This window comes from Ambystoma mexicanum, chromosome 3q (genome assembly GCF_040938575.1).
Source record: "Ambystoma mexicanum isolate Mex_15411 chromosome 3q, UKY_AmexF1_1, whole genome shotgun sequence".
NCBI classification, from domain to species: domain Eukaryota; kingdom Metazoa; phylum Chordata; class Amphibia; order Caudata; family Ambystomatidae; genus Ambystoma; species Ambystoma mexicanum.
In genome coordinates, this window is record NC_090926.1 from 339,239,829 (window position 1) to 339,256,261 (window position 16,433).

The following is a 16,433-nucleotide window of genomic DNA, read 5'->3' on the forward strand; positions in this document are numbered from 1 at the left end:
CTTAAAGGAGAGGGTTAACTGCTTGTAACATTGAAGCAGCACTAGAATAGTCTCATTACAAGAAGCAAAAGAGAATTTGTACCCCATTTGAGTGGTTGATGTTCCAGCACTTCTATTCTCACATCCAAAAAATTAAGCTGTTTGAATAAGTATGTATGGTTCATGGTTACAAATATTTTAATGTTAGGGTGAGTGTTGTGAACCCTGATGTGAGCACTAAGCCATGCGTCTGTTATGAATTTAGAGATTCACACATATAATCCTTTTATCACAGACTTGTTTATCAAATATAGAGATAACTGTTGTATTCCTGAAATGCTCTGTGATGTAATGCAAAGCATACAGGAACCCTCATTGGTGCTATGTGTCCCCTTTCCCACTCTCATAGAGGTATTTTGAAAAAGAGTGCAATAAGCGTGTACCAGACTGTTCATCTTGGAATGATAACCTTCTATCAGAAAATTATTCATATGGTTAGTATAGTATTGCCCCTTGTGAAATACAAGTGAGGTGGTACGAACAGAACAGTGGTCAGTGGGACCTCAGACTCTGGCAGGCTGGTCACATCGCAGTGTGCCAGTACGAACAGTTTGAAACTGCATTCAGGCAAAGCCTTCCCTAAGAGCAGATGACATAAAAAAAATGTTACTTAGGCAGCAACAGCTGTGTTTTCACATTAGATTTCTTCTGTAAATTACTTGCATTACAATGTAATAGAACCTGCTTCATTTACATAGCAATTATTTATTGATATTGAGGTGTTGTGTCGCGCGACACAGAGGTGTAGTTTGAGAGTGATGTGTGCCAGTCAGGGGCTGGTGGCGCATTCTAGTGTTTCGGCCCGAGCACCAAGTTGGCTAGAAACTGCCCTGCCTTGAGGCGTGCTACTCACGTGATGATGTGGTTAGATTGAAGACAATAAATACATGAAGCATTGGTACAGTTTGGGCGTTTAGGTAGGCACTGGAAAGGCACTTGCAAGGAACTGCCATAGTGGTATTAACTGGTCATTCGCAGTAGTAGTTGGAAAATGGTGCAAGCACATGGGCATCTAATAGTGGTACCTGGCAAATGCCTAAGAAATGTACACAAGCCAAAACTGTTGGCGTTGCCAGTGCTCGTTTAAAGTTGGAAGTAAAATGCTGTTTTAGGGAGTAAAAAAGTAATTTCCATTCCTAGAGTGGGAATTTAATAAGTGAGTACAAAATGATTACCTGTAAAACAAACATGTTTTGTAAGAAATATTTCTTTGCACCAAGTAATACATTCACATTAAAAGGTACATTATTACGTCTTCAGATCAGGCAGTTGCAAAAGAAGAGCTTCTTTCTGTGGCACAACGTTTAATACTGGTCTGAACGTATCCATGGAGCTGTGTGGATGAAAGAAGGGGGGCATGCTCCGATGTGCCATTTCCATTTGTATGGAAGTTATTTTGAATCCCTATTTTAATTTTGGGGACTTTTCGCCTGTTTTCAGCAAGTACAAGTGGCCGATATATCCCTTATCTGTAGGGCTGATAGCACCCATGTAGGGGTAAGTAAGAGGGCAGAGGAATTGGGGTTTTGTTAGGTAGAGCTGTCGGTCTTCTTATGAGCAATATGTGAACAATTGGCGGCCATGTTTTTGTAGGCCCATGTTAGAAGATGCACTTTCAGACAGCATATAATAAAGACTGCACACCTTATTTAAGATGTGTTTTATTTTGCAGATTAGCAGAAATCGAGCGTAGCAAAGGTCAGGATGGCAGAGGATACCAAGCAATGTTAATTAATATAGCAGGGGAGGATTTTTCTGATGGAAATGCAATCCTGCCAGAGCATTCCCTGAGGATAGTTTGAAGGCCAAAGTGCCATGCTTATGCAGACCCAGGCAGAATTTCCATTGTAGAATTAATAAAATAACAGGAATTACTTTCTAGCGATGGTGTCTTGTTCATTTTTTTCTGAGCATAGCTGGCACCAGGTGTGCGGAGGGAGGGTTTCAGCCAAATGCCTGGTGCAAGAGCTCAGGTAGTGAATACAATAGCAATTGAGAATTAAATAGCAGAAAATGCAAGTTCACCAACGGTGGTGTTTGATGTTTTTTCTAACTAGAATTGGCACGATGCAAGGAGGGAGTTGGGGAGATGACAGGTGCAGGGACGAAGAATGAGAGAAACCTATCAGGGCACTGGGACGAATGTCTTTGACCTTGGTGCTTTTATGCTGAGCTCGGCTCTATCTCCAAACCCAGGACTGTGCAAACCAATCATAGCAAAGAGTTTTTCTGATGGTCAGTTTAAGTGTTGTAATTTTGGGGCGGAATATTTTAATATTATGATGTCATAAAAGGGTGTTCTGGGTTGTGTTTCAGGAAATGTTTTGTCCAATAGAGGTGTCACAATGTATGGGGCCATAGGGCCTCGGTGATGTTCCTCCAATCACTTCTGTGACCTGCCCCAAAATGTAACTAATGTGTTTTATATGAATCCTGAGTTTTATGTCTATAATAGTTGCACCCGCAGTAGGCAGAGTTTCAGAACCTTCCAACCAGTTTAGTTTGCTGTCTCCCAGCTGTGGGGCAGAGGGTAAATGGAGTTGTGTTGCTCTTACACTGTGTCTACTCTTCTATGGAGTACCTTTGTACCTTTTCTGAGATGACTTAAGTAAAGTAGTCCCTCTTTAGATTATTATCACCTGACCCAGTGTCACAAGCAGCTTTTACACTCCCTGCCCTCTTCACATGGTCAAGCACCTCTGGCCTCTATCAATACTGCACCACCTCCAGGGCTATACATCACTACCACGACAGCAGCTTGTTGTTGGTGGGGTATAAATATTAAGGATGGGACACTTTTTAGGCAGTCAAGGACATATTGACTGATGTGACATGCATGTATGAGCTCCCTGTATTGCCAGAAGACTATCCTTCAGGACAGCTGGATACCACAGCAATTGGCAGGGGCACATTCTCTATCACTGGGCAAGAGGGTAGGAAAAGGGCAGACATGACAGAGTGCCTCCCCTCAGACTCGAAGGTGCACCAATATTGCCTGAGTGGATCTGTGCGCAAGACTGTCACAATCTAAATCCGTTGCAGAAGCCCCTTTCACAGCGTATTGTTTTGAAAAATATCCCTACTCGATGATGCTGGCGTTTGCACCACTGTCGGCATAGTTGAAAAATGAGTTAATCCAAAATACAGTTAATGTTCAAAATGTCACTGAATCTTATTGTTGGGTTAAAATAGCACATGGTTGTGATACTGTTTTGATATCCTATGAACTAAGAAATCCCATTCCTATTATTCCACCTGTTCCTACAGATGAACAGTTCCCACCCGCAGCATGCAAAACACTGGCAACCAGGAATGGACCCTTTGTGGTGGCCTTCTGCAATGGATGGAAGAAAACGCAATATTATAAGTACAGCTGTGCAGTAGAAACAGTGGTAAATTGTGATAATTCTGTTACCACCACTTTACTACTGCATTACCGTACTCTGAGTGTCACCTGTAACGTATGAGTTGTTTTTCCAGCAAAGAGCTGGGGGTGCATTCTCTACCATACTGTTAAACTCATTGTAAATACCCCAGAAGAATTACTGCCAACGTTAATTCTGGTATAGAAATCCCCATGGAGTACTATGGACTCCAGAACATGAGGCATTCCGCCGCCTTGGCACGACTCATACCCCAGGGGTATGTCCACAGGACCGAGTAGCAGTGATGGTAGTTGAGCTTGGTGGTAATTCCATGGATTTATCACCGAATTACCATCAGACTGGTTATTTATTTAGCATGTATTACAAAATGAGGCCCATATCCATTGAAATAGTGGTGACTTATAATAACAGTGATGATGATGCAACATATATCAAGCTAATGAATTCAATACTGATCTTAACTCTGCTAAATAAATAATTCAAAACTGTAACACTGAAGAGAAAGAGACGTGACACTAACAACAGCAGATAGTGTAAGACTGCTTCAGCATCAGACTGTGGTGATCATGGGATTCTGCAATCTTGCCATTGGAATGGAAGAGGATTACACCATCGCATGACGTAAAAGTGAAAGATAGCAGTGTCAAACGGGCAAGGGGCAGGGCTCATTGTGTGTTTTCTGTTTTCTGTTAGTGTGTGCGGCTGATGGTGTGTTCTGAAGCTACAGGTCACATCTTTGCAATTGTGAAACCGTACAAGAAAGCAGACAATGCTGTAGAACATGGAACACACCCCTGCCAAGGATTGCAATTGAAGTTTACAGGAATATAACATCAGATGAATAACGTTATCTGAGAATATATGAGTGAGTCATGTTGTATGATAACACAACCGTAACATACTGCTCCCAAATATCACGTGTTCCAGTACCCAGTGAAGTTCATTGAGCACTCACACTTGTGTTTTCAGCTGTCATGTGCCAAGGTCTGGAGCACCCAAACAACTGCCAGGAGTATAATAGCTCTCGTGTTTGCAACCCCCATTTAACAGGAAGGATCCGATAAGTGGGCATTGGGGCTGTCTGCCCTGTTGGAAGGTTGGATCCCTGTGCAATGCTGTGGTTTGTTTTAAAATAGCAGGCGCAGGACTCGGGAATAGAACACAATGGCATCTCGTGCTATGACAGTCAGTCAGCAAGTCAGTCAGTTACTACAGCTATGGTACACCTGCAAAGTTTTCACGGGGACCGGCTGGGATTATTATAAGCTATTGATGAGTAGTAGTGGTGTCTGGGTTCATCCCTGCCCCCAGTGTATGGTGTCACATGTTATAGATGTGTTAGTCAAGTTGGTACCAACATATCACCAATACACAATGTGCCTTCACAGAGTGATGTCCTTGTTCTGTACCTGGAATTCCACTCTTTGGATTTCCTTGCTGGACCCTGGTGTGGCCCTAAAATGCTCATCTGGCCCCGAAGGTGGTGGTTGTGGTGGTGCTGTGGGTGTGGCTGCCACAGGCTGATGTTTCTGCGCTTTCACATCGGCAATTGTTTGGAACTCACCTTGAATGTCTATACTTTTTCAAGCAAATCATGTCACATTTAGATGTAAAGTCTGGATAAAGTATGCTGTTCCTATCCTGTGTAAAGGCTTCATAGTGAAACAGGAAGTGGTCCTGAAAATAGGTAGCTGTGCTTGGATGCGTCTTTGCTCCCTGTGTACTGGTGTAACTCACATGTGTTCTAAGTTTTATTGAAAGAAACAGAGACTACAATTGAGGCCTGCGATACAGCCACCTATGTTATCAGAAAATCTCTTCGTAATTCGTCTGGTAGGATCACGAACTTTGTCAGAGAGCAAGACTGTGTTGTGACAAATGGATTTCTGTTTCATTTAATGTACGTCTTTATGGGATTCCACAGAGCAGATCAATTCAGAGGAGTGGCAATCACGCCAAGTGTATGCGATCATGAAAAGGATCAAATCTCAGAGGGTGGCCAGTGTGATGAGGGATTCAAAAAATGGGCTCCTGGTTATGGACCTATTCTACCCAGGAGGGTTACTTTAAGACAAAAATTACAATTGAATAGGTACAAAGAAGAGTGCTCTAATGAAAACACACTGTTTCACCCCTTATTACCCTCTGCATTAAAGGAGAAAAAGAAAGAAACTCACTTTCTTTGTTGTTTGGAGAAAATAATAGTTTGTTTATCTATGCAGTTGAAAAAATCAACATAGAGTGAACAGTTCTCCAAACAGCATAACATCACACGGTTTAATGAAACCAACCGTACAGGCTTATAGGATATATTTACAAACACATGGGGTCACATAGTTTGACACAACAGTCGTGTAGGTAACGCAAACTCAATCAAAATACATAGTTTGTTATGGTGATTCATATACTTCAGTATAAAACAACACAATTAGACAAAGTAAGCAACAACAGAAAAAAAAAGGGGTTCGTGAATTGACAATTGGTAGTGGACAGTGACAATGCACTGTTGTTCGGGGTGCGTCTACACCAAGGTGTTTCGGCCGTTTAGGTGGACCAATTATGTCCCAGCATATGTACGGCCTTCATCAGGACGAAGTGCTGCACGGGGTGGAATAGGTGCTGCAGGGGAAAGGGAAAAACTCGTCAGGGGAGTGTGTTCGAGCGTGTATCATTTAAACAAAGGAATAAATCCAATACTGGGAGGCCCCAGCTTACCTGTGGATAATTATTTCCACTGGCACGAATTTCTAGTATTACGCCAGGCGTGGGAAGGATCTTAGTGTAATCCTATTAAAAAGCAAAGAAGGGCACTCAATAGTGATCTGGTGTCTTACAGATACTTAAATAACAAATGAGTTATAGGTCAACCAATCTTACCTCACTTGTGAGGATCTTGGAGTGGGATGGACTCTGATTTTAAATATGCGGTCCTCGCGCGGAAACCTGAACACCTAAATGAATAAGGGGCATATTAGTGGGGGTTCCACTCAGGGAACAAAATGCCTGACCTAATGGTGGTGTGTCTACAAAGATCTTACCTTTGTTCATGAATCACGAATAGCGGGCCAGTGGAGAGCGCTGTAGAAATGTGCTGACTCACTCCGGGGCTCGAAAGGGGCCTGGCGGCATAGCGTTAGTAACGCTGTTACTAGGAGCCTTTTCTATTTATACGGCGGCCATTTTGGATCGAGTGCGTTCGGGCCTGACTGATGGCCTTTCGTGGGTAACCCCTGTTGATTAGTCTTTTTCCTAAATCCTCTGCATGCAGTTGAAATTTTTCCATGTCTGTGCAGTTCCTCCGTATTCTTAAAAACTGCCCGTAAGGTAGGTTATCCACAGGTAAGACACCAGATCACTATTGAGTGCCCTTCTTTGCTTTTTAATAGGATTACACTAAGATCCTTCCCACGCCTGGCGTAATACTAGAAATTCGTGCCAGTGGAAATAATTATCCACAGGTAAGCTGGGGCCTCCCAGTATTGGATTTATTCCTTTGTTTAAATGATACACGCTCGAACACACTCCCCTGACGAGTTTTTCCCTTTCCCCTGCAGCACCTATTCCACCCCGTGCAGCACTTCGTCCTGATGAAGGCCGTACATATGCTGGGACATAATTGGTCCACCTAAACGGCCGAAACACCTTGGTGTAGACGCACCCCGAACAACAGTGCATTGTCACTGTCCACTACCAATTGTCAATTCACGAACCCCTTTTTTTTTTTCTGTTGTTGCTTACTTTGTCTAATTGTGTTGTTTTATACTGAAGTATATGAATCACCATAACAAACTATGTATTTTGATTGAGTTTGCGTTACCTACACGACTGTTGTGTCAAACTATGTGACCCCATGTGTTTGTAAATATATCCTATAAGCCTGTACGGTTGGTTTCATTAAACCGTGTGATGTTATGCTGTTTGGAGAACTGTTCACTCTATGTTGATTTTTTCAACTGCATAGATAAACAAACTATTATTTTCTCCAAACAACAAAGAAAGTGAGTTTCTTTCTTTTTCTCCTTTAATGCAGAGGGTAATAAGGGGTGAAACAGTGTGTTTTCATTAGAGCACTCTTCAGTGTGATGAGGGGCCATATGATGAAAGGTAGGGCCGTGCAGGCGGGACGCGCTGTGCAGTCGCGCAATGAGACACAGTAGCTCGAGTGTCAGAGCGGAGACTGCCTTGGCAGGCTTTCTCGCTCTCCTTTTTTGACTGTACCCACGTGATCTGTCCTGACCAAGTCATCCCGCATGTCACGTGGACATCACATCCCTCCCAACTTGGACAAACAATCAAATAATCACATGAAACTTTCAAACATTACCTTTGTCTATTCTGGTCCTCTAAAGTGTTTGTGAGGCTGTGCTGCCTCTGCCAGAAAACAGAACTTCCGCTGAAATCACCTTTCCCCCAGGCCCCTTCTAACCTTCCTGTTACACATGAAAGAAGTGTGTTGGGGGAAACCAAGCTGACGTCTACTCCCCCAATTCAGACGTCATGGGACATATTGCGTTCTGTTCAGGTATTGTGTGACTGTGGCTTAACAGATTGTGAAGACCTTAATTGTCCCACGGTCCATAATGGAGGATCTACTGAAACAGTGAGCTAGCACTTTTCAGAATTTGCAACATGAAGCAGGAGCATTCTGCCAAGAACGTGCATTATTGATTAAGACTGCTAAAGCATTATAGGAAAACCTAAAAAGCTGACTAGCGTATGCAACTACCCAGTACGCTCATTCCCGACCCAACCAGACCTTTTCGCCCTCCCACGAGGCTCCTCAATAAAGCCTATGACTCTCTGCGCACACATGGGGAGGCTGTTGTGCTAATGCTGCTGTCTACGCGTTCTCGCAGCATCCGTTCGCAGGACTTCCTAACTGGCACTTCCACCGCTATTCATTTATCAGGATAGCTTTGTTTAGCCACTCTGTACTAGGTCCGTGCGTCCTTGTGTGTCCCGGTACCTTCTGTGCTGACTTTGCTCTTGTCACTGCCAATCCTCAGACCCTGTGCTGTGTTTTGCATTTATCTACCTCTAACCAATGAATTTTGATTTGCAGCCTGTGCTGTGTTTTGCATTTTACCTACCTCTGACCACTGGATTTACATTCACAGCCTGTGTTGTGTTTTGCTTTTTACCCACCTCCAACCACTGGATTGACAATTCTTAGTCCTGGGCTGTGTTTTGCATTTTCCTACCTGCACCCACTGGATTGACATTTCTCAGCCCTGGACTGCGTTTTTGCATTTTTAACCTTGATTTGTATATTATATTTGATGTAGCCCACTGCACCTTAGGGTGAGGCTTTCCATTGTTGCATTTTACTTACTTGTACCTGCTTACTTGATGTAGCCCCCTGCACCATGAGGTGAGGCATATCAATGTTGCATTTTACTTGCTGTACCTGTATGCTTGATGTAGCCCCTGCACCATGAGGTGAGGCATATAAATGTTGCATTTTACTTGCTGTACCTGCTTACTTGATGTAGCCCACTGCACCTTAGGTGAGGCTTTCCACTGTTGCATTTTACTTACTTGTACCTGCTTACTTGATGTAGCCCACTTCACCATGAGGTGAGGCATCCCGATGTTGCATTTTACTTACTGTACCTGCATACTTGATGAAGCCCCCTGCACCATGAGGTGAGGCAAATCAATGTTGCATTTTACTTGCTGCACTTGCTTACTTGATGTAGCCCGCTGCACCTTAGGGAGAGGCTTTCCATTGTTTCATTTTACTTACTTGTACCTGCTTACTTGATGTAACCCACTGCACCATGAGGTGAGGCCTCCCGATGTTGCATTTTACTTACTGTACCTGCATACTTGATATAGCACCCTGCACCATGAGGTGAGGCTTTCCATTGTTGCATTTTACTTACTTGTACCTGCTTACTTGATGTAGCCCCTTGCACCATGAGGTGAGGCATATAAATGTTGCATTTTACTTGCTGTACCTGCTTACTTGATGTAGCCCACTGCACCTTAGGTGAGGCTTTCCATTGTTGCATTTTACTTACTTGAACCTGCTTACTTGATGTAGCCCACTGCACCATGAGGTGAGGTATCCCGATGTTGCATTTTACTTACTGTACCTGCATACTTGATGTAGCCCCCTGCACCATGAGGTGAGGCACATCAATGTTGCATTTTACTTGCTGCACTTGCTTACTTGATGTAGCCCGCTTCACCTTAGGGTGAGGCTTTCCATTGTTGCATTTTACTTACTTGTACCTGCTTACTTGATGTAGCCCACTGCATCATGAGGTGAGGCATCCCAATGTCGCATTTTACTTACTGTACCTGCATACTTGATGTAGCACCCTGCACCATGAGGTGTGGCATATCAATGTTGCATTTTATTTGCTGTACCTGCATACTTGATGTAGCCCCCTGCACCATGAGGTGAGGCACGTCAATGTTGCATTTTACTTGCTGCACTTGCTTACTTGATGTAGCCCACTGCACTTTAGGGTGAGGCTTTCCATTGTTGCATTTTACTTACTTGTACCTGCTTACTAGATGTAGCCCACTGCACCATAAAATGAGGCATCCCGATGTTGCATTTTACTTACTGGACCTGCATACTTGATGTAGCACCCTGCACCATGAGGTGAGGCATCCCGATGTTGCATTTTACTTACTTGTACTTGCTTACTTGATGTAGCCCCCTACACCATGAGGTGAGGCATCCCAATGTTGCATTTTACTTACTGTACCTGCATACTTGATGTAGCCCCCTGCACCATGAGGTGAGTCCTTCCCAATGTGTGTACCCACTCTTCATTTACAGCCTTGTGCTGTGTTTGAACCTGTTTACTTTGCACTTAATGTACCTTTCTCCTCGCCTCCCTAAATATTGCTCCTTCCTCACAGTCCTGCGTACCCCTCCTCGCCTCTCCCCTTCATTTCACGTTACAGCACTGGCACGATCCAAATGTCCCAAGAGCTAGTAGGAAGGTTTTGTTTTGTTATTCTTCATCCCTGATCCTCCCCTCGTCCCCCTTCCCCGTATTTCACATTACAGCACGTGCACAGTTCAAATGTCTCATGGCCTAGCAGGAATGTTTTTGTTTTGTTTTTCTTCAAACACCCGCCCACCCCCCCCCCCCCCACCTTACCCCCCACTTTGTCTGGATGCACCTTGAAACACCGTTTGCTGTATAGGCACATTATGAATACCCAATAAATACATTATAAAGAATATTCCATACATGTGGGACCAAGACCCTCAAAAATGACTTGTTCAGTTAAAGGAACGATTTACAACCTCCCTGAGTTACAATGTATCTCGGAGGAAGATATGCTTCTGTTCTGGTATTATAGCAGGAATGTTTAGCATCTTAGAAAGAGTTGCTTTTGCCATTGTGGAGTTGGTTGTTATTTGGAAACATTGTTCCGAAGGTACAGACATCAGATTACAGTCATTACTGATCAGTGAAGCTGGGGCTCCTTCTCACAGCAAGTGCAGGCAACCCAAAGTCACACAGGTTGGATTTTTATTTCTTAACAATTCTATTTTCTAGCCACCTTCAAGCCGGGCAACCAAAATGCTTGAGCTGTTGGTTTGTCATGTAGTGTTGAAGATGTTTCTGAAGGGACGAAAGGGATTCATTTAATTTCCCCCGAGTTAATTATTATGGTGCCACAAAACCCCTGTGTTAACTCCTTAACTGCTGGGCCATAATGCATTCCTATCGAAACAGGACCAACATGCTCACTCTAGGCACTTTTATGATAACGATCTCATGACCCAGTGTAAGTGTGCATGGAAAATAGCGTTTCTTGACTATACCCTTGCTAATACAGACAGAAATGGGTTACTTGTTCAATTTGAACAATTAGGTCTTCGAACCACAACCTATCAACAATTATGTTTGCACTGCTGTCATGGTGTGCAAGGAGAGGGACACTTTGGCAGACTCAAGCGGTTGCAAGTGGTGAGGCAATACGTCTGGTGGATTCTAACCGATGTTAAAGTTTGGTGCTATCTCGGCAGGAAATACGCAGAGATACCACCAAACGGATTTACCGTTACCACCCTTGGCTCAGCAAAATTAACGCTGGATTAAAACTGGTGGTAGGCGGTGTTAGTCTCCATTTATTTGAGTCTATAGGACTCCATGGGGTTTTCAGCCGGTTTGGCTGTTTTTTGGCTATAAAGCAGAGGAATTAACTCCAGTAATTTGCCAGAGGTTTTTACTACACCTTACCTCCAAACCAGTAGTTTGTTGGTGTGGTAATGCACTGGTAACTAAGTTAGCACTGCATTACCACAGTTTTTGGCCACACTGTCAAACTCGTAATGAGGCTGATATATGACTTGCATAATGTCTGTACTCCAAGGATTGTATCACAGACTTCCCCTGAGTCTTTGGGGAATGTGCAGGATTCCAATACAACAGTTGCTCGTATTGCACCTCCTTAGTCCACATAATTAGAACGAAATGTATGTTTTTTTTCTGCAGCTCTTTCATTTTTTACTGAATACCCAAAACTATTATCTCATAGCAGGGTTCCTAATTTGTTTGACTTTATTGGAAAGGAATTAGTCAGAAACTGGCCACCATGCTCAGCCAGAGTCAATCAAACTGTCTGCATTTGAAATTTGGCCTAAGGTATTGCCATTGGCTGAATTTGCTTACAACAATTCCGTCCATACCTCTTTCAATGAAACCCCTTTTCCCATCTACAAGGGTGTTCATTACGGTTTAGTAACACTGGGAGAGGGGGTTGGCGGGAGAACAGCTCCTGCTGTGGCAGCATATGTTACTTCTATCCAAAAAGTGCTCTAGGTGCCTGAAAAGAAAATATAAGGGAGCAAAGGTAGCAGCCCCAGTAAAAGTCAATTGCAAGTAGCGTCTTCTACTGGTCGATGCACCCTGAGATCAGGAATGGTGATCCACAGTGGATGTGCAGTTACTTGCGATGCTTCACAAGCCTAAATCATGATATGCTGGCCCTTTACAAGTTCATGCTATATTACACCCTGTTGCAGTCACATTGGTGTTACTGAACAGCTGCAAGATCCGCCCAGTCGTTCATGTTTCTTGACTCAACCCACTAAGCTCTCTAGGACCCATCCTCCCATCACAAAAGCCCTGACCTCCTGAAGTTGACGAATATGAAATATGTAAGCGGGCCTTATTTTCTTAAATGACACATGGTAAGGAGAGTAGCAGATCTTAGTGGGCTAGTTGGTCTTTAGTGTTTGAATCTGTTGCGCAAGTAAGGGGGCATTTTTTCAGTATGTTTTGTGTGTAGTGCAAAGGGTTTGAAACCTGATTCACTTCTAAATGTGCGGTTATTTTTGTGTGTTAAGGGCTGGAGAGATGTGGTCATATTTGTTAAGTCCAAAGATAAGTCGGCCCGCTCTATTCTGCACCCACTGCAGTCGTTGGGTGCGCTGTTTTGGGAGTCCCGGGTAGAGGGAAATTCAGTAGCCTGAGTTTGAACCAGCTCGATTTTGCAGTTCATGGGTAGCAAGAGAGACTGTTTTTCATTGCTTGCAGCTGGGTGTTTCTGCATTTTTGGTGATACCCTTAACTTGGTGTTTGAAGGAGAGGGGACTGTTGAATATAATGTCGAGTGTTCATCTGTTTCTGCAGGTTTGTCTGACCACGTGAAGGGTAGTTCTACTCTGGGAATATTACCTAAGTTGACGGTGATGATTTTTCTTGCATTGATACATAGTTTATTGATGTCACCCAGTTTGGATTGCTGCTAATAATAATAATTTGCATTTATATAGCGCCACGAACCCTCAGCCATCTGAGCGCTGCTTATTATTACCCACGTTGTGTGGTGCTCATTTATCGACCTCGGAAGGATGTAAGGCTGACATTGGCTCTGCCGGGATTTGAACCTGTGTCAGCAAACTCTGCAAGGATGTCAAAGTGAGCGCTCTACTCACTGTGCTATCTGACCCGAGCATCACAAAATTGCTAAGCAATCATTGCCATTTTATTTTTCAGTTGTGTTAGCGTTGGTTTTTAATAATAACTGAATAATGCCCACGTGTAATTGGAAATAATTGGTGCATTTATTGATTAAATTTGAAACATGACATATATGCAAAAGTTAAACAGCCCCAGCGATATAAAAGATCCTTGCAGGACCCCACTGTGTTGAATGGTGTGTTTTGGGGTGAATTTTCCTATTTGAACTTGAGTGTATCTGTGGTCAGAAAGCATTTTAGCCAGTCAATCATGGTTCCTCTTGTGCCTTGAGCATGGTGCAACCTGTCACCTAGTATAACGTGGTCCACTCTATCATGTTCAGCTGATAAGAGATTCAGGAGAGGGACCCCATTATGGCTATTGTCTGGGACTCTTGGTGGCATGGGTGATGTCTGTGCTGCCGTTAGGTCAGATCCCTGATTGTCTATCATGTAGTAGGATCAGGGGTTGCTGTGTACCTGTTATTGTGCAGAAGCTCATTTGTATGGAATTTTCCACTAAAAGGTGGATTTTTGTTATAGGTCTGTAATGGGCCATAACCGCCGGGTCGTCAAAGCTTTTCTAAGGACAGTGTGTGATGATGAACCTTATGTTCCCAGATTAGAGGGATACATTAAAGAAATGTGTGGGGCTGGGGGCAATGGTGAGAAGTTGTTTCGTGATCCCTGGCTCTGGGCAATGCGTGGGGATCACAGTGCAGGCTGTCATTATTCTAACCATTATAATGATTTCAGCTTGTGAGGTGAGAAGGAACTGACACAGGGCTGCATTCCTGGTTTTCAGCACGACTGATGCTATGTCTCATGGGGTTCCTTCAGGGGCACTTGTAGGGTGTCTATTATCTCGAGGAAGACATTTGGCATGCCATTGGCCAGTTTCCCAGACCGCTTCAGCTTATTTGTGGTCTCTAGACTGGCAAAAGCGTTTAACAAAAACAACCCAGTTAAACCAGGCCCCATGTCCAGCAGGATGGGATGGAAGACCCTGGGAAAGAATGTACTGTTAGGAACTCACCTTGAGTTCTGAAAGTAGCAGACCCTGCAGTTCCACCCCACATTCCATCTTGTTCCCACTATATATCCGTACCCACTTTCTGCACCTGAATCAAAAATGTATAATCTGGAATACCCTGTAAAGTCTGAGCCCAATCAGGCAGCAAGCTCGTATCTATGTACACTGGAATGTACCATATATTGTACTGTAACATTGACCTTCCCTGTATCCAGACTTAAGCCTTCTGTAACCCAGGCCGTGAGACCTCCGGTGTTGGGTGTCTAATAAATGCAATAACTAAAATAAAATATTGACAGCTAACCACGTGGCATTTACACTTAAATCTGAACTAAAAAGTCTTTTGTTACTATCCTGTGAAAAAGCTGCACAGAAAAACAGGTTGGTGGGGGTTGATCCTGATTCTTTGTTCCCTAGTCAAAGCCATGAGGTCCATGATGCAGACGCCACATTAGCAGGAAAGGTGGAGTAACTAGTGTGTGGGGGATGAATCCGGAAGTGAGTTCTGAAATCTTCAAGTGAGGTGAGTCTTTCAAGACGACGGGGGTCGTTCCGGGTTTGGAGACAGCCGTGGTGTCCAACTCGGGTCTGGGTCCGGGTAGTCGGAATGGGGACTTACCGGGACATTCCAACCTATGCGGACCCGGTAAGTCCCCATTTCGAAAACCATTCCCCATTCCCATTCGAGCCCCCATAGGGCTCAATGGGAATGGGAAAGGAGCTAATAACGGGCCCGCAAATTGCGGGCCCGTTATTAGCTCCATGGACCCTTAGCGGGTCCCGCTAAGGGCAGCTGGTGAAACCAGCCAGCTCTAGTGGGACTTGCTAAGGGATCTCGGAATGCAGCGGTAGCGGTTTAACGGCACCAGCATCCTTACCAGTGCCGTTAACCCCCTACTGCCATACTCGGAATGACCCCCGACGTCTTCGCAATCCACTATGATGTAACGCGGACCTTGTCAGAGAGCATGACTGTGCTACCCAAAATGGATTTTTGTTTCATTGAGTTTACGTCTGTGAGCCATAGACATTTCTAGGATTCTGCAGAGCAGGGTAAGGTCAATCTACAGCAGCAGCAATCGTACCAAGAGAGTGCAGTAAGGAAAACAATCAGATCTCAGTGGGGGCCAGTGTGTGCATCTGTATATTCAGCATTTAAGATGTATATATGTTCCTTCCTGTCCCCTACAGTTCTTGTGATGCTGTACAGCCACTTCCCCCAAAAGAATAGGTGCTGCTGAAAACATGTTTACACCAAACCCTGACCCTCTTCCCGAGGGCTTGGAAGTGTGTCCTGTAAGAGAAGTGTGTTGGATGAAAACAGGGTTAGATGTAGTTCCCCAATCTGACTCTGTGGGATGCCTTGCCCTTTCCTTTGTCTTTAATTGTGCTGCTGCCCTAATCATTCTCCCCATTAGTATCACGGGTTTCCAGAGTTTTGTGTTGCTGCTGGGATTCCAATGTGTCATAACCTTTATCTTGCTCCTCATCATAACAAACAAACATGTGGGTAGTGGCGGGGAACTTCCCATATCCTGCTCCTCTACACTCTATGCTGTTTGCTCTGCTCATCAATAGATGCACATTCTCACCCCAAATAGCCCACCTGCCCCGGAGACCATGGGACGAATCTCTTCCTCCTCAGACTGCAATGCCTTAGCATGTACTACTTTATCTTGCAAACCCAAGGGATGTGCAGCCAAATGTACTGCTGATGAATATAAAATGGATTAGTTGCATTTACCATGCTCACTTCTGTCATCCATGATGCATCCTCTACAACTACTGAAAGAACTGTCATGCCTAACAATTATATTTTTTGCAACTAGTATTTTGTCTCATCACAATTCTTTCCAACCAGTTTTTTCTCTTATCATCAAAAAATGTTGGCACACTCAGTACATGTACTGAATTCACTCTTCTGCCCTCCAACAATACTAAATATTTTTCTTCACAATTTCTTTAAAACAAGAAGTTGGCATGAGTAGTTACAGCCACTGAATATAAACCCCTTTCCCCAAACAATTCTCAAACT